At 48.5% G+C, this 21,998-nt stretch overlaps 1 protein-coding gene, 1 non-coding gene and 1 pseudogene across 11 annotated transcripts in view; all 3 read right to left on the reverse strand.

Annotated features, from left to right (window-relative positions):
- Positions 1-21,998, reverse strand: part of SRRM1 (serine and arginine repetitive matrix 1) — a 256,992-nt gene that overhangs the window by 42,106 nt on the left and 192,888 nt on the right. The window lies entirely within an intron of this gene.
- On the reverse strand, positions 1,092-1,199 carry LOC135054197 (U5 spliceosomal RNA; annotated as a pseudogene).
- TRNAK-CUU (transfer RNA lysine (anticodon CUU)) lies at positions 8,422-8,494 on the reverse strand. Its single transcript has one exon. It is a non-coding gene; the product is annotated as a tRNA-Lys (tRNA).

Consider the following 21,998-nt stretch of genomic DNA (forward strand, 5'->3'; position numbering starts at 1 on the left):
CATGAAATGGTTAATGGTTGTGGCGAATTGCAAACGCTAAAACCTGTGATGAACAAACCGGAATGGGTATATACGCATTGTGAAGATCAAATGCCAGTATTCAATTTTGTGGCTCCAATATGTCAATACTACCCGCAGCAAATCCATTTTCAAACTGCAGTAAGTGATTTGCTGATTGAAACTGCGACGGAGCTGTATGGATTGGTTCCCCCAACCAGAGGGGAATAAGCCACCCTGACTCTGCCTGTATTATAAAGACAGCTGAAACCCAGTAGAAACCAAATGGCTACCTGCCAATCCGTTCGACAGAGGCAGTCATGTCCCTGTTGAAGTCTGGAAACCCCGCAAAGGTAACATGTAAAGACGCGCTCCCACAATTGGAAAAGAGGTCATCAAACTACTGGCTTGCAGACCGTAGCGACCTGTCGTTACAAGGCGTGAGTGTGTGTATCACCGCCTTGAAAACTGAAGTCTAAAGGGATTAAATGCCGGCACAAGAATTCCGTTTCGATTAACGGCTGAATATCAAATGTAGGACCAACAAGCTGTGGCCTTGTGCTGAACTGGCGACGATGAAACGTCGTTAGAAGCTTTACAGATATACTCTGTAGCTTCTTTTAACCGTAATGTCTAGTGACCCAAATGTTTCATGGGTCTTTATAATGTTTGACACAGACGCATTTACCAATGTCGGATGGCGTCATATTGTAAACGATTAAATAGTGGTCAAAGTCTACTAAGTGGAACAATGGAGACCTTGACTCCCTGTAATTTAGCAATGTATGTTGGCAACAACCCTGCACTATCTGAGTGCAGGTCTAATGAACCCTTCTCACTCGTAGTTATCTGTGTGAGATTTGACATAGAATCGTGCATTACATTAGAAGACCAGTTAAATAAACACTGTGGTACCCAAAGGGAATTCCTTTGGAAAACTGTCTTTTGTTAGAGCTGGCGGAATAACTTCCGAGACTCCGATGCCAATGTTATTTTTAGTCTGCACTAGAGCCTTATTCGCTATGCAGACAGACACCCCAATAGGCCACGGACAGCCATTGCACGCCTTATGACGTTATCATGTCATATATATATATTGTATTGGTGAACAGCAAAATAATATTAACTCAAGGTTGATTCTCTCTACGGAAATCTTTAGGAAAAACAAAAGATTTATTCGCTGTGAAGAAAAAACAGAGTAATCTTTATGTGAAAAGCAGTTCACATGGCCTATGAAACCCGAACCAAATTCCTACTAACCCCCCTACGCCTCTGGTGGCTTAGAGATGTAGGGCAGGAATGTTCTAGAATCATGTAGAAAAACAGTTTACATGGCTTACTTATGCTGATTAAAAATTCCCACTAACACCCCTGCGCCTCTGGTGGCTCAGAGATGTAGGGCAGGAATGTTCCAGAATCACAAACTGGAAAACAACAGGCAGCATGGTTAAAATGGCCCCTTTGCCATGCTGACCTTTCCGTATAGGTTATTATACAGTATAACCACAGGACGGTTACAACTGTTCTATGAATAAATATATACATAAGCTGATAGGCCATTATCACACCAGACATTAATATTAATATATTAATATAGGCTCCCTCGCCTTGTTAATCGCAGCCATTAATATAGGTTCAACTCTGAAAATCACAGCCAGTAATATAGTTCAATTATTACTGTCAGTACCGGTAACAAGCTTATATCTGTGATAGATATATATATATATATATATATATACCCAGCTGGTCATATATCCGCCAGCTTCCACCGTGCCTCTTCCCCCCCTATGATCATCTGCGGGAAGCCTGCACTTGTGATCGTCTCTGTACTGAGACTGATGGGCGGCCGGACGTAGCTGGGCGGCCGTGTTGGAAGCCTGCCCTGGCATTTGTGTATGCAGGCCGGGACGGAGCGGCGGTCATACTGGTACTAAGTATGGCTTACCTGCTGTGCAGCCGTACGGAGCCCAGTGTGCGGCAGGACGGAGCTGGCGGCTACCGGAGCGCTGGGACGGGCGGCCTGATGTCAGACGGAGCAGCTGCTTCGTATGATCTCCCCCTGCTGTGCGGCAGGAGGGAGCTTGGCGGCGACCGGAGCGCTGGGACGGGCGTTTGATGACCCCGTCTTGATACATAGCGGCTGTTTAGCGTCGTCTGATCTCCCCCTGCTATGCGGCAGGACGGAGTTGGCGGCTGCCGGGGGACGGCTTGTCTCCTCAGAAGGTAGTGGCTGGCTTGGCGGGTATGAGCTCCCCCTGCTGTGCGGCGGGACGGAGCTGTATTGTATTAACCTACTGCACCTTAACCCACACATAGCGGGGCGGCAGCCTGCGCTGACCGCCCCGCTCCCCAGCCTACCTTTCTGTAACTTCTGGCTGTGACGGGACTTTCTGTATAAGCTCCGGCCAGCTGCAGTGGTGTGACTCATGGCTGCAACGGCCTTCTGTAAGCTCCGTCAGCTCTGTAGTCCTGGCTGTGACGGGGCTTCTATGTCTGTAAGCTCCGTCCAGCTCCAGTCAGCTTCCAGTGATCTATGGCTGCGACGGCTTCTTGCAAGCCCGTCCAGCTCTCTAGTCCTGGCTGCTGTTTGTAGAAGCAGTGCTGTCTGTGGCCGTGAGGGTGCTCTTTGTGAGGACCGACACGCCATGCTGTCTGTGGCTGTGAGGGTGCTCTTTGTGAGGACCGACACGCCATGCGCTGCCCGTGCAGCGGCACTATCCCGGACCCATGTTTTTCCAGAAACTGGGAAGGGATGTGCTAAGTGTAAAAATAAAAATAAAAATAAAAATCCAAGTGTGGCTATACCACAAGCCGATGTTCGTGCTGTGAGCACCGAAAAAACACTGAGATAGTACACTGAGGTACTCGGGGATATGGAGGGGTGGGAGGGTCCTAAATTTGAATATTCAGTGCCTTTGTTCGGCTCCGCCCGTCCATATCCCAAGAGTACTCCAGTGACCCCTAGTGGATGAAAAAGAAATAGGATTTTGGTACTTACCAGGTAAATCCTTTTCTTTGAATCCATAGGGGGCACTGGAGTACTCTTGGGATATGGACGGCTTAGCAGAAACAAAGGCACTGAATATTTAAATTTAGAACTCTCCACCCCTCCATATCCCAGAGTACCTCAGTGTACGACCTCAGTGCTTTTTACTGAGCGAACAGGAACTATAGAGAGGTTGACAATGGAGAATTCTTATAACATAACGGACAACAAAGTTGACACATAACGTTACTGTCAACTAAACAGTTGACACCATAACCGATAGACCTTTATAATTTGAACCAATCGGTGAAAATGTGGTACCATAAGCTCCTCTGAGCTTAATACAACCCAGGTAAAACTGCTCTGGGTGGGCGTCCAGTGCCCCCTATGGATTCAAAGAAAAGGATTTACCTGGTAAGTACCAAAATCCTATTTTCTTTTTCATCCACTAGGGGTCACTGGAGTACTCTTGGGACGTACCAAAGCTTCCCTCGTGGGCGGGAGGAGCTGTTTGACACCTGTAACAGTAGGCGGCCAAAGCTAGATGCTGATGCCGCAAACGTTTCAAAACTTGTAAACGCGCACAAACGTGTGCACTGAAGACTATGTAGCCGCGTCGTAGAAGCTCCACGACCAGCTGGTCATGACATTCCCACAGAACCTGTGGGATGAGCTATTACTGACGTAGGCGACTGTAACTTAGCCTTAAGGTAAGCCTGACGTGTAGTCAGTTTTATCCAACTGGATAATGTCTGCTGAGAAACTGGCTAACCCCAGTTGGCAGCATCATAGAGAACAAACAACGTATCCGTATTACGAACTGTAGACGTTCGGGACATATAAACGCGTAATGCGCGTACCACATTCAGAATTCTAGAATGTGCTGTCAACACAGGAAACACTATTGGTTTATTGATGTGAAAAATAAGAAATCGGAATTCGTCCGAAGTTCCGCTCTGTCATGAGGAAACCCAAATACGGTGGCTTGTAATACAAGGCACCCAAATTTGAAAACAAAACCCTTGCCGAAGCTAAGGCTAGAAGAAAAAACGTTTTCCAAGTGAGAAACTTAATCCCCATTTGTTGTAAGGGTTCAAAATATGAAAACTGTAAGAAATCTGAACCCAGCTTCAAGTCGCATGGCTCTGTAGGTGGGATAAATGGAGGCTGCACTCTGATGACACCTTGTAGAAAGGTGTGTACCGACGCAATAGAGTCAAACGTCTTTGAAAATAAATTAACACAGATACCTGCACCCTCAGTGTAGATAAACGCAGTTCTCCATCCCACCCAGTCTGTAAAATAACAGAACACGGGTAACTTGAAAGATGATGTCGGAAACTTCCGAGCTTCACACCAACCTATATAGGCACACCAAATTCTGTAATAATGAGCTGCCGTAACCGGCTTCCTAGCTCGTAACATGGTTGGTATAACCGATACTGTAATGCCCTATCTCTTTTCTTAAGAGGGCGGTCTCAACCACCACCCCGTCAACCGCAGCCGCGGTACATAGGTAAATAGGGGTAAAAGAACGGTCCCTGTTGTAACAGGTTGGACGTAGTATGAGCGGGCAAGGATCGTGTGCGAGTATTCCTTGGAGATTCGAGAAGCAAGCTCTCCGAAACCCATGAGATATCACTAGTATGACTGTGACGAACTGTCTTATGATCCGTTTTAGCAACGGAGAGAGCAGCGGAAAACGGTGGACCCAGATACACGACCACGCGAATGTGAGAGCCTCCACCGCCACTGCCCTTGTGATCTGTCGTTCTGTACACATACTGAGCGTTTGTAATTGTGGCGAGATGCCATCACGTACACCTGAAGGTAACCCCCCACCTGTGGACCCACATGTGAAACACCTCTGGATTTAATGCCCAGTTTTCTGGATGAAAATCCCGACGGCTAAGATCATCTGTCTAACAGATGTCCACTCCCGGAATGAACCCCGTCGACAATATCACCTTGTGGTATTCTGGGCAATTGAGGATTCGAGCTACCTCCCGCATTGCCATGCGGCTTCTCGGTCCTCCCTGGATGTTGTGTATGCAACTCCCGTTGCGTTGTCTGACTGCACTTGGACAGACTGAAAGCGAAGCATGTAGTGCATTGTAAATTGCACGGAGTTCCAGGACATTTATAGACAGCAATCTGTCGTGATCCATTTTAGAACCCCTGTCGCTGACCTTTTTAACTACAACTCCTCAACCTCTGAGACTCTCGCCCAGAGTATAGACACCCTCGCCCCCTGTGGGAAACGCGAGTGAAACCCGGCGAACTAAAGTGCTTCGAAAACACATCATTGTTCCTGATAGGCGAATACACCAATGTACCGCTAGTGTGCGTGGCTTTTGCACTAATTGTACTAGATGGTATAATCTGTTCTTTCTGGTGTAGTAGGTAAATCTCTTTGATTTACCGTATCTATACTCATACCTAGGAATTGAAGTCGTTCAGACGGAATTAGATGCGATTGTTTTTGAACTTGACACTGCAACCGTGGTGTACGTTAGTAGCGCAAGTAAGAGGAACCTCTGTTGAGACAGAGTTCTTATGAGCAGATCGTCTAAGTATGGAACGATTGTCACTGCCAGGGCTCTGAGATGAGCTATCATCACCAACATCACTTTGGTGAATACCCGAGGCGCTGACAAGAGGCCAAACGGTAGAACCTGAAACGGTTAATGGTTGTGGCGTATTGCAAAACGCAAGAACCTGTGATGCGGTGACCAAACCGGAATGGGTAAATACGCATTCTGAAGATCAAGCGCAATCATGCAATCTTGTGGCTCCAAATATGCAAATACTAACCGCAGAAATCCATTTTCAAACTGTAGTAAGTGACTTGCTGATTGAGACTGCGACGGAGCCCTCCGGCTTCGGTACCCCAAACAGAGGGGAATAAGTAACCCTGACTCTGTTGGTGTACCAGGCCTGGAAATAAAAACAGCTGAAACCAGCAGAGACTGAATGGCAACCTGCCAAAACGCCTAATTTCGTCCGACAGAGGCAGTCTTGTCTTTTAACCTTTAAATGGCGGATTCTCCCATTTAGATGTGGAAACGGGTAAATAGACTTAAATCTTAGTCAGATATTCTAAATAAGAAACTCATTGAAGATCTGTCGTTTATTAAATTCGACGGATTAGATGTTAGAGTCTCCTTAGTCTCTGTAAATTTGAGACATTGACTCACTGGTCAATTAGCAATGTATGGTTGCCCAAACCCCGCACTATCTGACTGCTGCTCTAATGTACCCTTCTCACTCGTAGTTATCGCTGTGAGGTTTGATATAGAATTTGTCAGACTGCATTAAATGATAAGACCAGTTAAATTAACACCCTGGTACCCAAAAGGAAGTTGGACCTTTGGAAAGTCTGAGACTCCTCCGTTAGAGCAGGCGGAGTAACTTCCGAGACTCCGATCTTACCACTCCTGTCGAACGGAGTCAATTTGAATTGCCAATGCTTAACATAGGATCTGGGAATGAACAGGCTTCCGGAGTGGAAACCTACAACGCAACTGAATCTGTGGTAGATTTATGTACAGACATTGTAGTAAACCTTGTTTTTAGTCTGTTTTGGAGCCTTACTCCTTATACACACAGACAACACAATAGCCAAAGGCCAGACACTTGCACAACCCAGTAAAGTCTTTACTTAAGGTGTGTAATTATATATATATATATATATATATATATATATATATATATATATATATATATATATATATATATATATATATATATATATTTATGTCGAAATACAGTTCACATGGCTAGCCTATGTGAAACCTGAACCAAAATTCCCACCAACACCCCTGCGCCTCCGTGTGGAGTAGAGATGTATGGCAGGAATGTTCTGGAATTACAAACTGGAAGAAACAGGAAACATGATTAAAATGGCCCCCATGCCATGCTTACACTGAAAATCACAGGACAGATTACAATACCTGCTGCAGTGTTAATATAGGCTCAATAGCCTATTATACAGTGATAATCACTGTCTAGTAAACAGTAATAAACACATGCAGGTTACAATACATGCCTTCAGTGTTAATATAGGCTCAATAGCCTATTATACCCTGCATAATCACAGGCAGGTCACAATCCAGTTAATATAAACACTGCCTGCAGTTAATTTTGTATTAACATTCCTATAGATATGGCAGCCTGCTATTTACCCTTGCAGCCGCGCTGTAATCAGCCAGGTCCCCCCCCCCCCTCTCTGTACTCCCTGTAGCGCTGTGTTAGCGGTGAGCCGGGAAGCTCATTGCAGGGAGGCGAGAGACACATTCAAAGTAGCGGAGGGCGGCTGGCCGGGGCGCGTAGCTGTCGCTAGCCGAGCCGCGGCGGGTCTCCCCCTCTGGGCGCTGCACTTTCCATACAGCGCGGACGGAGCGCCTGGGCCGGGAGGACGGAGCGCCTGGGCCAGGAGGACGGAGCGGCTGGGCCAGGAGGACGGAGCGGCTGGGCTAAGTGGCAGTGAGCGGTAGCCAACGGACCCCACACAGCGGGGCGGCAGCCTGCGCTGACCGCCCCGTTTCCCCAGCATACCTTTTGTAGGAGGTCTGCGACGGGCTTCTAAGCTCAGAGCTCTCCGGTCATAGCTGCGACGGGGCTTCTATCTGTAAGCTCCGTCCAGCTTTTTGATCACTTCTTCATGGCTGCGACGGGGCTTCTTTCTGTAAGCTCCGTCCAGTTGTTGCAGGAGCCAGTGGGCCTGTGGCTGTGAGGGTGCTCTTTGTGAGGACCGACACGCCATGCGCTGCCCGTGCAGCGGCACTATCCCGGACCCATGTTTTTCCAGAAACTGGGAAGGGATGTGCTATAGTAAAAAGTAAAAAGTAAAAATGAAAAATTAATAAAATCTTCCACCAAGTGTGGGAAGTCCCCACAAGCCTTGTTATTGCTGTGAGCACGGAAAAAACACTGAGGTCGTACACTGAGGTACTCTGGGATATGAAGGGGTGGAGAGTTCTAAATTTAAATATTCAGTGCCTTTGTTTCTGCTAAGCCGTCCATATCCCAAGAGTACTCCAGTGACCCCTAGTGGATGAAAAAGAAAGGGTTAAAGAGTCAGAACGCCCTGAGGTCGATCCGGAATCTCCGCCAACAGCGGACCAGCTGACAAAACTCCGGGGAATGTCCCCTCACCCGGGAGTCTGACCTGGCGGCTTGACCTGGAAAGAAGATTGTTGTCCTCCGCTCAGAGGGGAATGTAGGCGACCACTCATCGAGTCGCAACTTGACTGAAGAAAGAGAGTACCTGGTTGCGAGGAAGGAAAAAACCTCTGACGTACAGAGTTGAGAACCGTCTACGAGGAGCATAAACTGGACCCGTGTCGAACCAGAAGCTCCTGGATCCTCCGGGTATTCAGAAGCAACCTAATCTGCAGAGTGGGATTCCAGCAGTAGATTGTCCAATTAGGGAACAGCGCCCAACGTGGGGCTCGAACCCACGACCCTGAGATTAAGAGTCTCATGCTCTACCGACTGAGCTAGCCGGGCTGTTGAAAATGAGTATCCTGTAATGCGAATCTGAGAAAAGCCCGATGAGGAAACCCAACGGAGTTCAGTAAACAGGCATCCTTGAAGACAAGGGACGCGTAAAACCCCCTTTCTTCTTCAAACTAGCAATCACAGACTGAAAGGATTCTAAGGCCAGAATAGGCCTGACCGAGCCATCTGGCTTCGGCACGGGAAAAGAAAACAAAGGCCTGAGAAATGCCCCGATTCAAATGATATGTGAAAACAGGGATCAACACCCTTTGCGGTTAGAAGCATCTGGAGCGCCGCCGGCAGTATGACTGTCTTGTCATCGTAAACCGGCCAACCCATGCCTAGGGACCCCTGAGACGGTTGGACTCCAAAATCGAGTCTGTAACCGCCCAAGCCTTCCCAGTCCTCCCAGTAGGACCACCGACAGGCGCCTACCCTGGGACCCCCCAGGTGGTAGGAAAGTCTGACCTGCGGTGGGTGTGTTGGATTACCTAAAATCAGACTGGACCAAGGATGCTGAACCTCTGCTTCAGCCTGCTACCATGAGATCCCTTGGCGACTGAGATACCGCCCCTGACTTGGGAGTCGAAAGCCTGAAAGGGCACGGAAAGATCTAAAGGAAAGACCGGTAAAGGTCCGTCTTGGAGCTGGGGCAGCAGTAGGGGAAAGAAAAGTGGACTTACCCCCAAAGGTTCGAGAAATCATGCAGGAAGTTCCTTCCCCTGAACCAGCTGCCCCTTAGGATTCCATGTTCACCTGTCACTGTCGCAGCCCCAGAGGTCGTCTGGTTAAGACAGCCCAGGCGAAACTGCAGGTTCCGAGTATACAGGCGTGGAGACCTCAAAAGAATATAAAGCAGAATCGTGATTCTGATCTGTCCCAAAGCATCAGTTGATCCTGATGCAAATTATTCTGTAACCTAGAGGACAATTGTTCCACAACCTACCTGCTCCGGACAAGGTCGAACCCCTGCTGTCGCATAGGTCTCTCAGATGGATCCCTCAGCAAGGTTGCCCCAGGAAAAACGGCAGCCTGTTGGACTGGGGATACATTGAGCGGTATACCCTGGAGAGGCCTGATATCGTTTCCTGCTTTCTGCGGGAAAAGGATAGGCAAACCAACATTGTTCGATACCTGAAATTGTGAATTCGGATGTTTCCGGCAGCCTACCGAAGCATGCCCAGCTCATTCGAAACTGAACAAGTCGCTGTCATTTCTTCCTTGGCGTCAAAACCCCGAGGGACCTGTAGTGTCCGACCTCTTTATCTACAGCACCAGACGAACTGCTGTACAATACGCCTCAATATCCTGAGATACTGGTTCAGACTCCACCGAAACATAATCAGTATCTCGTGTAACATGGAGGTTAGCAAGATCCTTTTAGAAACCTGAAAACGTGCAGTCGGATGTCTCCAGGACCCAGAGACACTGGTTCGGACCCCACCGGAAACAGACATCCTCAGTATCCCGGACATCTATTGCCTCCTTCAAGAGAGGTCTCTCATCCGCAGCGTCGTGTAACACTGAGGTTAGCAACCTCCTTTTAGAAACCCGGGGAGAAGAAATGACGGACGGGGTCTCTGGTAACGGTGACCTTACCTGCATAAGCTGAGCTGTTCAAACAGGAACGTCCTGCAGCTGCATTGAGGGGTAATCAGATGGCTCCACCGCACAATCTACACATAACAGGGAATTCTCTGTCCTGGGTGTTACGTTTAGTTAAACGAAAACAGAAAAGACAGGTTAAAGAAGTGTAACCCTCTATAAACTCTGCACTATAACGTGCCCTGATAGGCACATATCCCTTAAAGTTGGTGTTTGATGGAATTCAATCTGTGTTCAGATGTCCCCGCTATAAGCGTACCGAGCCACTGCAGCTATTTGGCTGATACCACACACATTCCCCCAAATTACACACAGTATTATTACCAAGTGAAACAAAAGAGTAATAAAGGAGTGACCACACCCGCCCTGTATGTAGTGTACTACTAATTTAGTAAGCTCCGCTGGTTGCCCAAAATGGCGGCCAGCCTGTGAGTAAAGCCGGGGGAAAAATTCATGTGGCAGGGTGAAGATATGTGGGACGTGAACCCAGGTCTGCGTTATTATAATAAATGTCGGTGGAGCTTGTAGTGTAAATATTCAGTGAGTAACTGTGCCCTGATAAAGAGCAGTAGTGAGCGGACTCCATATTCCATAAACAGGGGACTCCGTGTTGAATTAACAGCCATAGCCCCCCTGACAAAGGGGCACTGACCTGAGAGTCAGGTTTAAGCCCCCCCCACTATGGCGCCTAACTTTAAAATCAACGGCGCTAGTTGATAAGAATTTACTTACCGATAATTCTATTTCTCGGAGTCCGTAGTGGATGCTGGGGTTCCTGAAAGGACCATGGGGAATAGCGGCTCCGCAGGAGACAGGGCACAAAAAGTAAAGCTTTACGATCAGGTGGTGTGTACTGGCTCCTCCCCCTATGACCCTCCTCCAGACTCCAGTTAGGTACTGTGCCCGGACGAGCGTACACAATAAGGGAGGAATTTTGAATCCCGGGTAAGACTCATACCAGCCACACCAATCACACCGTACAACTTGTGATCTGAACCCAGTTAACAGTATGATAACAGCAGAGCCTCTGAAAAGATGGCTCACAACAATAATAACCCGATTTTTGTAACTATGTACAAGTATTGCAGATAATCCGCACTTGGGATGGGCGCCCAGCATCCACTACGGACTCCGAGAAATAGAATTATCGGTAAGTAAATTCTTATTTTCTCTATCGTCCTAGTGGATGCTGGGGTTCCTGAAAGGACCATGGGGATTATACCAAAGCTCCCAAACGGGCGGGAGAGTGCGGATGACTCTGCAGCACCGAATGAGAGAACTCCAGGTCCTCCTTAGCCAGGGTATCAAATTTGTAGGATTTTACAAACGTGTTTGCCCCTGACTAAATAGCCGCTCGGCAAAGTTGTAAAGCCGAGACCCCTCGGGCAGCCGCCCAAGATGAGCCCACCTTCCTTGTGGAATGGGCATTTACATATTTTGGCTGTGGCAGGCCTGCCACAGAATGTGCAAGCTGAATTGTATTACACATCCAACTAGCAATAGTCTGCTTAAAAGCAAGAGCACCCAGTTTGTTGGGTGCATACAGGATAACAGCAAGTCAGTTTTCCTGACTCCAGCCGTCCTGGAACCTATATTTTCAGGGCCCTGACAACATCTAGCAACTTGGAGTCCTCCAAGTCCCTAGTAGGTGCAAGGCACCACAATAAGCTGGTTCAGGTGAAACACTGACACCACCTTAGGGAGAGAACTGGGGACGAGTCCGCAGCTCTGCCCTGTCCGAATGGACAAACAAATATGGGCTTTTTTGAGAAAAAAACCACCAATTTGACACTCGCCTGGTCCAGGCCAGGGCCAAGAGCATGGTCACTTTCCATGTGAGATGCTTCAAATCCACAGATTTGACTGGTTTTAAACCAATGTGATTTGAGGAATCCCAGAACTACGTTGAGATCCCACAGTGCCACTGGAGGCACAAAAGAGGGTTGTATATGCAATACTCCCTTGACAAAGTTCTGGACTTCAGGAACTGAAGCCAATTCTTTCTGGAAGAAAATTGACAGGGCCGAAATTTGAACCTTAATGGACCCCAATTTGAGGCCCATAGACACTCCTGTTTGCAGGAAATGCAGGAATCGACAGAGTTGAAATTTCTTTGTGGGGCCTTCCTGGCCTCACACCACGCAACATATTTTCGCCACATGTGGTGATAATGTTGTGCGGTCACCTCCTTTCTGGCTTTGACCAGGGTAGGAATGACCTCTTCCGGAATGCCTTTTTCCCTTAGGATCCGGCGTTCCACCGCCATGCCGACAAACGCAGCTGCGGTAAGTCTTGGAACAGACATGGTACTTGCTGAAGCAAGTCCCTTCTTAGCGGCAGAGGCCATAAGACCTCTGTAAGCATCTCTTGAAGTTCCGGGTACCAAGTCCTTCTTGGCCAATCCGGAGCCATGAGTATAGTTCTTACTCCTCTACGTCTTATAATTCTCAGCACCTTAGGTATGAGAAGCAGAGGAGGGAACACATACACCGACTGGTACACCCACGGTGTTACCAGAACGTCCACAGCTATTGCCTGAGGGTCTCTTGACCTGGCGCAATACCTGTCCCGTTTTTTGTTCAGACGGGACGCCATCATGTCCACCTTTGGTATTTCCCAACGGTTTACAATCATGTGGAAAAAAACTTCCCGATGAAGTTTCCACTCTCCCGGGTGGAGGTCGTGCCTGCTGAGGAAGTCTGCTTCCCAGTTTCCATTCCCGGGATGAAACACTGCTGACAGTGCTATCACATGATTTTCCGCCCAGCGAAAAGTCCTTGCAGTTTTTGCCATTGCCCTCCTGCTTCTTGTGTCGCCCTGTCTGTTTACGTGGGCGACTGCCGTGATGTTTTTCCCACTGGATCAATACCGGCTGACCTTGAAGCAGAGGTCTTGCTAAGCTTAGAGCAGAGGTTCTCAAACTCGGTCCTCAGGACCCCACACAGTGCATGTTTTGCAGGTAACCCAGCAGGTGCACAGGTGTATTAATTACTCACTGACACATTTTAAAAGGCCCACAGGTGCAGCTAATTATTTCACTTGTGATTCTGTGAGGAGACCTGCAAAACATGCACCGTGTGGGGTCCTGAGGACCGAGTTTGAGAACCTATGGCTTAGAGCATTATAAATTTACCCTTAGCTCCAGTATATTTATGTGGAGAAAAGTCTCCAGACTTGATCACACTCCCTGGAAATTTTTTCCTTGTGTGACTGCTCCCCAGCCTCTCGGGCTGGCCTCCGTGGTCACCAGCATCCAATCCTGAATGCCGAATCTGCGGCCCTCTAGAAGATGAGCACTCTATAACCACCACAGGAGAGACACCCTTGTCCTTGGATATAGGGTTATCCGCTGATGCATCTGAAGATGCGATCCTGACCATTTGTCCAGCAGATCCCACTGAAAAGTTCTTGCGTGAAATCTGCCGAATGGAATTGCTTCGTAGGAAGCCACCATTTTTACCAGGACCCTTGTGCAATGATGCACTGTTTTTAGGAGGTTCCTGACTAGCTCGGATAACTCCCTGGCTTTCTCTTCCGGGAGAAACACCTTTTTCTGGACTGTGTCCAGAATCATCCCTAGGCACAGCAGACGTGTCGTCGGGATCAGCTGCGATTTTGGAATATTTAGAATCCAGCCGTGCTGTTGTAGCAGTATCCGAGATAGTGCTACTCCGACCTCCAACTGTTCCCTGGACTATGCCCTTATCAGGAGATCGTCCAAGTAAGGGATAATTAAGATGCCTTTTCTTCGAAGAAGAATCATCATTTCGGCCATTACCTTGGTAAAGACCCGGGGTGCCGTGGACAATCCAAACGGCAGCGTCTGAAACGGATAGTGACAGTTCTGCACCACGAACCTGAGGTACCCTTAGTGAGAAGGGCAAATTTGGGACATAGAGGTAAGCATCCCTGATGTCCCGGGACACTATATAGTCCCCTTCTGGTTCGTTATCACTGCTCTGAGTGACTCCATCTTGATTTGAACCTTTGTAAGTGTTCAAAATTTTTTAGATTTAGAATAAGTCTCACCTAGCCTTCTGGCTTCAGTACCACAATATAGTGTGGAATAATACCCCCTTTTCTTGTAGTAGGAGGGGTAATTTAATTATCACCTGCTGGGAATACAGCTTGTGAATTTTTTCCCATACTGCCTCCTTGTCGGAGGGAGACCTTGGTAAAGCAGACTTCAGGAGCCTGCGAAGGGGAAACGTCTCGACATTCCAATCTGTACCCCTGGGATACTACTTGTAGGATCCAGGGGTCCTGTACGGTCTCAGCGCCATGCTGAGAACTTGTCAGAAGCGGTGGAACGCTTCTGTTCCTGGGAATGGGCTGCCTGCTGCAGTCTTCTTCCCTTTCCTCTATCCCTGGGCAGATATGATCTTATAGGGACGAAAGGACTGAGGCTGAAAAGACGGTGTCTTTTTCTGCAGAGATGTGACTTAGGGTAAAAACGGTGGATTTTCCAGCAGTTGCCGTGGCCACCAGGTCCGATGGACCGACCCCAAATAACTCCTCTTCCTTTATACGGCAATAATAAGATTTTACTTACCGATAAATCTATTTCTCGGAGTCCGTAGTGGATGCTGGGGTTCCTGAAAGGACCATGGGGAATAGCGGCTCCGCAGGAGACAGGGCACAAAAAGTAAAGCTTTTTCCGATCAGGTGGTGTGCACTGGCTCCTCCCCCTATGACCCTCCTCCAGACTCCAGTTAGGTACTGTGCCCGGACGAGCGTACACAATAAGGGAGGATTTTGAATCCCGGGTAAGACTCATACCAGCCACACCAATCACACCGTACAACTTGTGATCTAAACCCAGTTAACAGTATGATAACAGCGGAGCCTCTGAAAGATGGCTTCCTTCAACAATAACCCGAATTAGTTAACAATAACTATGTACAATTTATGCAGATAATCCGCACTTGGGATGGGCGCCCAGCATCCACTACGGACTCCGAGAAATAGATTTATCGGTAAGTAAAATCTTATTTTCTCTATCGTCCTAGTGGATGCTGGGGTTCCTGAAAGGACCATGGGGATTATACCAAAGCTCCCAAACGGGCGGGAGAGTGCGGATGACTCTGCAGCACCGAATGAGAGAACTCCAGGTCCTCCTTAGCCAGAGTATCAAATTTGTAAAATTTTACAAACGTGTTCTCCCCTGACCACGTAGCTGCTCGGCAAAGTTGTAATGCCGAGACCCCTCGGGCAGCCGCCCAAGATGAGCCCACCTTCCTTGTGGAGTGGGCCTTTACAGATTTAGGCTGTGGCAGGCCTGCCACAGAATGTGCAAGTTGGATTGTGCTACAGATCCAACGAGCAATCGTCTGCTTAGACGCCGGAGCACCCATCTTGTTGGGTGCATACAATATAAACAACGAGTCAGATTTTCTGACTCCAGCTGTCCTTGCAATATATATTTTTAATGCTCTGACAACGTCCAGTAACTTGGAGTCCTCCAAGTCACTTGTAGCCGCAGGCACTACAATAGGCTGGTTCAGATGAAATGCTGACACCACCTTAGGGAGAAAATGCGGACGAGTCCGCAGTTCTGCCCTGTCCGAATGGAAAATCAGATATGGGCTTTTGTAAGATAAAGCTGCCAATTCTGACACTCTCCTGGCAGAAGCCAGGGCTATAAGCATGGTCACTTTCCATGTGAGATATTTCAAATCCACCTTTTTTAGTGGTTCAAACCAATGAGATTTTAGGAAATCCAAAACCACATTGAGATCCCACGGTGCCACTGGAGGCACCACAGGAGGCTGTATATGCAGCACTCCCTTAACAAAGGTCTGGACTTCAGGGACTGAAGCCAATTCTTTTTGAAAGAAAATCGACAGGGCCGAAATTTGAACCTTAATAGATCCCAATTTGAGACCCATTGACAATCCTGATTGCAGGAAATGTAGGAATCGACCCAGTTGAAATTCCTCCGTCGGAGCACTCCGATCTTCGCACCACGCAACATATTTTCGCCAAATTCGGTGATAATGTTGGACGGTTACTTCCTTCCTTGCTTTAATCAAAGTAGGAATGACTTCTTCCGGCATGCCTTTTTCCTTTAGGATCCGGCGTTCAACCGCCATGCCGTCAAACGCAGCCGCGGTAAGTCTTGAAACAGACAGGGACCCTGCTGAAGCAAGTCCCTCCTTAGAGGTAGAGGCCACGGATCTTCCGTGATCATCTCTTGAAGTTCCGGGTACCAAGTCCTTCTTGGCCAATCCGGAACCACTAGTATCGTTCTTACGCCTCTTTGCCGTATAATTCTCAATACTTTTGGTATGAGAGGCAGAGGAGGAAACACATACACCGACTGGTACACCCAAGGCGTTACCAGCGCGTCCACAGCTATTGCCTGCGGATCTCTTGACCTGGCGCAATACCTGTCCAGTTTTTTGTTGAGGCGAGACGCCATCATGTCCACCATTGGTCTTTCCCAACGGGTTACCAGCATGTGGAAGACTTCTGGATGAAGTCCCCACTCTCCCGGGTGAAGATCGTGTCTGCTGAGGAAGTCTGCTTCCCAGTTGTCTACTCCCGGGATGAACACTGCTGACAGTGCTATCACATGATTCTCTGCCCAGCGAAGAATCCTTGCAGCTTCTGCCATTGCACTCCTGCTTCTTGTGCCGCCCTGTCTGTTCACATGGGCGACTGCCGTGATGTTGTCCGACTGGATCAACACCGGTTTTCCCTGAAGCAGAGGTTCTGCCTGGCTTAGAGCATTGTATATTGCTCTTAGTTCCAGAATGTTTATGTGAAGAGACGTTTCCAGGCTCGTCCATACTCCCTGGAAGTTTCTTCCTTGTGTGACTGCTCCCCAGCCTCTCAGGCTGGCGTCCGTGGTCACCAGGATCCAATCCTGTATGCCGAATCTGCGGCCCTCCAATAGATGAGCACTCTGCAACCACCACAGAAGAGACACCCTTGTCCTTGGAGACAGGGTTATCCGCAGGTGCATCTGAAGATGCGACCCTGACCATTTGTTCAACAGATCCCTTTGGAAAATTCTTGCGTGGAATCTGCCGAATGGAATTGCTTCGTAAGAAGCCACCATTTTTCCCAGGACTCTTGTGCATTGATGTACAGACACCTTTCCTGGTTTTAGGAGGTTCCTGACAAGCTCGGATAACTCCTTGGCTTTTTCCTCCGGGAGAAAAACCTTTTTCTGAACCGTGTCCAGAATCATCCCTAGGAACAGCAGACGAGTTGTCGGCATTAACTGGGATTTTGGAATATTCAGAATCCACCCGTGCTGTTTTAGCACTTCCTGAGACAGTGCTAATCCCATCTCTAGCTGTTCTCTGGACCTCGCCCTTATTAGGAGATCGTCCAAGTATGGGATAATTAATACGCCTTTTCTTCGAAGAAGAATCATCATCTCGGCCATTACCTTTGTAAAGATCCGAGGTGCCGTGGACAATCCGAACGGCAGCGTCTGAAACTGATAGTGACAGTTTTGTACAACGAACCTGAGGTACCCCTGGTGTGAGGGGTAAATTGGAACGTGGAGATACGCATCCTTGATGTCCAAGGATACCATAAAGTCCCCCTCTTCCAGGTTCGCTATCACTGCTCTGAGTGACTCCATTTTGAACTTGAACTTCTTTATGTACAGGTTCAAGGACTTCAGATTTAGAATAGGCCTTACCGAGCCATCCGGCTTCGGTACCACAAAAAGAGTGGAATAATACCCCTTCCCTTGTTGCAGAAGAGGTACCTTGACTATCACCTGCTGAGTGTGAATGGCTTCCAACACCGTCTCCCTTTCGGAGGGGGACGTTGGTAAAGCAGACTTCAGGAAACGGCGAGGTGGATCTGTCTCTAATTCCAACCTGTATCCCTGAGATATTATCTGCAGGATCCAGGGATCTACTTGCGAGTGAGCCCACTGCGCGCTGTAATTTTTGAGACGACCCCCCACGGTCCCCGAGTCCGCTTGAGAAGCCCCAGCGTCATGCTGAGGCTTTTGTAGAAGCCGGGGAGGGCTTCTGATCCTGGGAAGGAGCTGCGTGTTGCTGTCTCTTCCCTCGACCTTTGCCTCGTGGCAGATATGAATAGCCCTTTGCTCTCTTATTTTTAAAGGAACGAAAGGGCTGCGGTTGAAAAGTCGGTGCCTTTTTCTGTTGGGGAGTGACTTGAGGTAGAAAGGTGGATTTCCCGGCTGTAGCCGTGGCCACCAAATCTGATAGACCGACTCCAAATAACTCCTCCCCTTTATACGGCAAAACTTCCATATGCCGTTTTGAATCCGCATCGCCTGTCCACTGTCGCGTCCATAAAGCTCTTCTGGCCGAAATGGACATAGCACTTACCCGTGATGCCAGTGTGCATATATCCCTCTGTGCATCACGCATATAAAGAAATGCATCCTTTATTTGTTCTAACGACAGTAAAATATTGTCCCTGTCCAGGGTATCAATATTTTCAATCAGGGATTCTGACCAAACTACCCCCGCACTGCCCATCCAGGCAGTCGCTACAGCTGGTCGTAGTATAACACCTGCATGTGTGTATATACTTTTTTGGATATTTTCCATCCTCCTATCTGATGGATCTTTAAGTGCGGCCGTCTCAGGAGAGGGTAACGCCACTTGTTTAGATAAGCGTGTTAGCGCCTTGTCCACCCTAGGAGGTGTTTCCCAGCGCTCCCTAACCTCTGGCGGGAAAGGGTATAATGCCAATAATTTCTTTGAAATTATCAGCTTTTTATCAGGGGCAACCCACGCTTCATTACACACGTCATTTAGTTCTTCTGATTCAGGAAAAACTATAGGTAGTTTTTTCATACCCCACATAATACCCTGTTTAGTGGTACCTGTAGTATCAGCTAAATGTAACGCCTCCTTCATTGCCAAAATCATATAACGTGTGGCCCTACTGGAAAATACGGTTGATTCGTCACCGTCACCACTGGAGTCATCGCCTGTGTCTGGGTCTGTGTCGACCGACTGAGGCAAAGGGCGTTTCACAGCCCCTGACGGTGTTTGAGTCGCCTGGACAGGCACTAATTGATTGTCCGGCCGTCTCATGTCGTCAAACGACTGCTTTAGCGTGTTGACACTATCCCGTAGTTCCATAAATAAAGGCATCCATTCTGGTGTCGACTCCCTAGGGGGTGACATCCTCATATTTGGCAATTGCTCCGCCTCCACACCAATATCGTCCTCATACATGTCGACACACACGTACCGACACAGCAGACACACAGGGAATGCTCCTAACGAAGACAGGACCCACTAGCCCTTTGGGGAGACAGAGGGAGAGTTTGCCAGCACACACCAAAAGCGCTATATATATATCAGGGATAGCCTTATAATAAGTGCTCCCTTATAGCTGCTTTGTTATATCAAAATATCGCCATAAATGTGCCCCCCCCTCTCTGTTTTACCCTGTTTCTGTAGTGCAGTGCAGGGGAGAGACTTGGGAGCCGTCCTGACCAGCGGAGCTGTGAGAGGAAATGGCGCCGTGTGCTGAGGAGATAGGCCCCGCCCCTTTTCCGGCGGGCTCGTCTCCCGCTATTTAGAAAAATTAGGCAGGGGTTAAATATCTCCATATAGCCTCTAGGGCTATATGTGAGGTATTTTTAGCCTTTATAGGTACTCATTTGCCTCCCAGGGCGCCCCCCTCCCAGCGCCCTGCACCCTCAGTGACTGCCGTGTGAAGTGTGCTGAGAGGAAAATGGCGCACAGCTGCAGTGCTGTGCGCTACCTTTAGAAGACTGCAGGAGTCTTCAGCCGCCGATTCTGGACCTCTTCTGATTTCAGCATCTGCAAGGGGGCCGGCGGCGTGGCTCCGGTGACCATCCAGGCTGTACCTGTGATCGTCCCTCTGGAGCTTGATGTCCAGTAGCCAAGAAACCAATCCATCCTGCACGCAGGTGAGTTGACTCCTTCTCCCCTCAGTCCCTCGCTGCAGTGATCCTGTTGCCAGCAGGAATCACTGTAAAATAAAAAACCTAGCTAAACTTTCTCTAAGCAGCTCTTTAGGAGAGCCACCTAGATTGCACCCTTCTCGGCCGGGCACAAAAATCTAACTGGAGTCTGGAGGAGGGTCATAGGGGGAGGAGCCAGTGCACACCACCTGATCGGAAAAAGCTTTACTTTTTGTGCCCTGTCTCCTGCGGAGCCGCTATTCCCCATGGTCCTTTCAGGAACCCCAGCATCCACTAGGACGATAGAGAAACACCTTTGTGCCGTTTGGAATCTGCATCACCTGACCACTGTCGTGTCCATAAACATCTTCTGGCAGATATGGACATCGCATTTACTCTTGATGCCAGAGTGCAAATATCCCTCTGTGCATCTCGCATATATAGAAATGCATCCTTTAAATGCTCTATAGTCAATAAAATACTGTCCCTGTCAAGGGTATCAATATTTTTAGTCAGGGAATCCGACCAAGCCACCCCAGCTCTGCACATCCAGGCTGAGGCGATCGCTGGTCGCAGTATAACACCAGTATGTGTGTATATACTTTTTATGATATTTTCCAGCCTCCTGTCAGCTGGTCCTTGAGGACGGCCCTATCTATAGACGGTACCGCCACTTGTTTTGATAAGCGTGTGAGCGCCTTATCCACCCTAAGGGGTGTTTCCCAACGCGCCCTAACTTCTGGTGGGAAAGGGTATACCGCCCATAATTTTCTATCGGGGGGAACCCACGCATCATCACACACTTTATTTAATTTATCTGATTCAGGAAAAACTACGGTAGTTTTTTCACATCCCACATAATACCCTCTTTTGTGGTACTTGTAGTATCAGAAATATGTAACACCTCCTTCATTGCCCTTAACGTGTGGCCCTAATAAGGAATACGTTTGTTTATTCACCGTCGACACTGGATTCAGTGTCCCTGTCTGTGTCTGTGTCGACCGACTAAAGTAAACGGGCGTTTTAAAACCCCTGACGGTGTTTTTGAGACGTCTGGACCGGTACTAATTGTTTGTCGGCCGTCTCATGTCGTCAACCGACCTTGCAGCGTGTTGACATTATCACGTAATTCCCTAAATAAGCCATCCATTCCGGTGTCGACTCCCTAGAGAGTGACATCACCATTACAGGCAATTGCTCCGCCTCCTCACCAACATCGTCCTCATACATGTCGACACACACGTACCGACACACAGCACACACACAGGGAATGCTCTGATAGAGGACAGGACCCACTAGCCCTTTGGAGAGACAGAGGGAGAGTTTGCCAGCACACACCAAAAACGCTATAATTATATAGGGACAACCTTATATAAGTGTTTTCCCTTATAGCATCTTTTTTATATATTTCTAACGCCAAATTAATGCCCCCCCTCTCTGTTTTAACCCTGTTTCTGTAGTGCAGTGCAGGGGAGAGCCTGGGAGCCTTCCCTCCAGTCTTTCTGTGAGGGAAAATGACGCTGTGTGCTGAGGAGATAGGCCCCGCCCCTTTTTCGGCGGCCTCGTCTCCCGCTCTTAACGGATTCTGGCAGGGGTTAAATATCTCCATATAGCCTCCGGAGGCTATATGTGAGGTATTTTTAGCCAAAATAGGTTTTCATTTGCCTCCCAGGGCGCCCCCCTTCCCAGCGCCCTGCACCCTCAGTGACTGCCGTGTGAAGTGTGCTGAGAGGAAAATGGCGCACAGCTGCAGTGCTGTGCGCTACCTTTAGAAGACTGAGGAGTCTTCTGCCGCCGATTCTGGACCTCTTCTTATTTCAGCATCTGCAAGGGGGCCGGCGGCAAGGCTCCGGTGACCATCCAGGCTGTACCTGTGATCGTCCCTCTGGAGCTGATGTCCAGTAGCCAAGAAGCCAATCCATCCTGCACGCAGGTGAGTTCACTTCTTCTCCCCTAAGTCCCTCGTTGCAGTGATCCTGTTGCCAGCAGGACTCACTGTAAAATAAAAAACCTAAGCTAAACTTTTCT

The sequence above is a fragment of the Pseudophryne corroboree genome, chromosome 2 (genome assembly GCF_028390025.1).
Source record: "Pseudophryne corroboree isolate aPseCor3 chromosome 2, aPseCor3.hap2, whole genome shotgun sequence".
NCBI lineage: Eukaryota > Metazoa > Chordata > Amphibia > Anura > Myobatrachidae > Pseudophryne > Pseudophryne corroboree.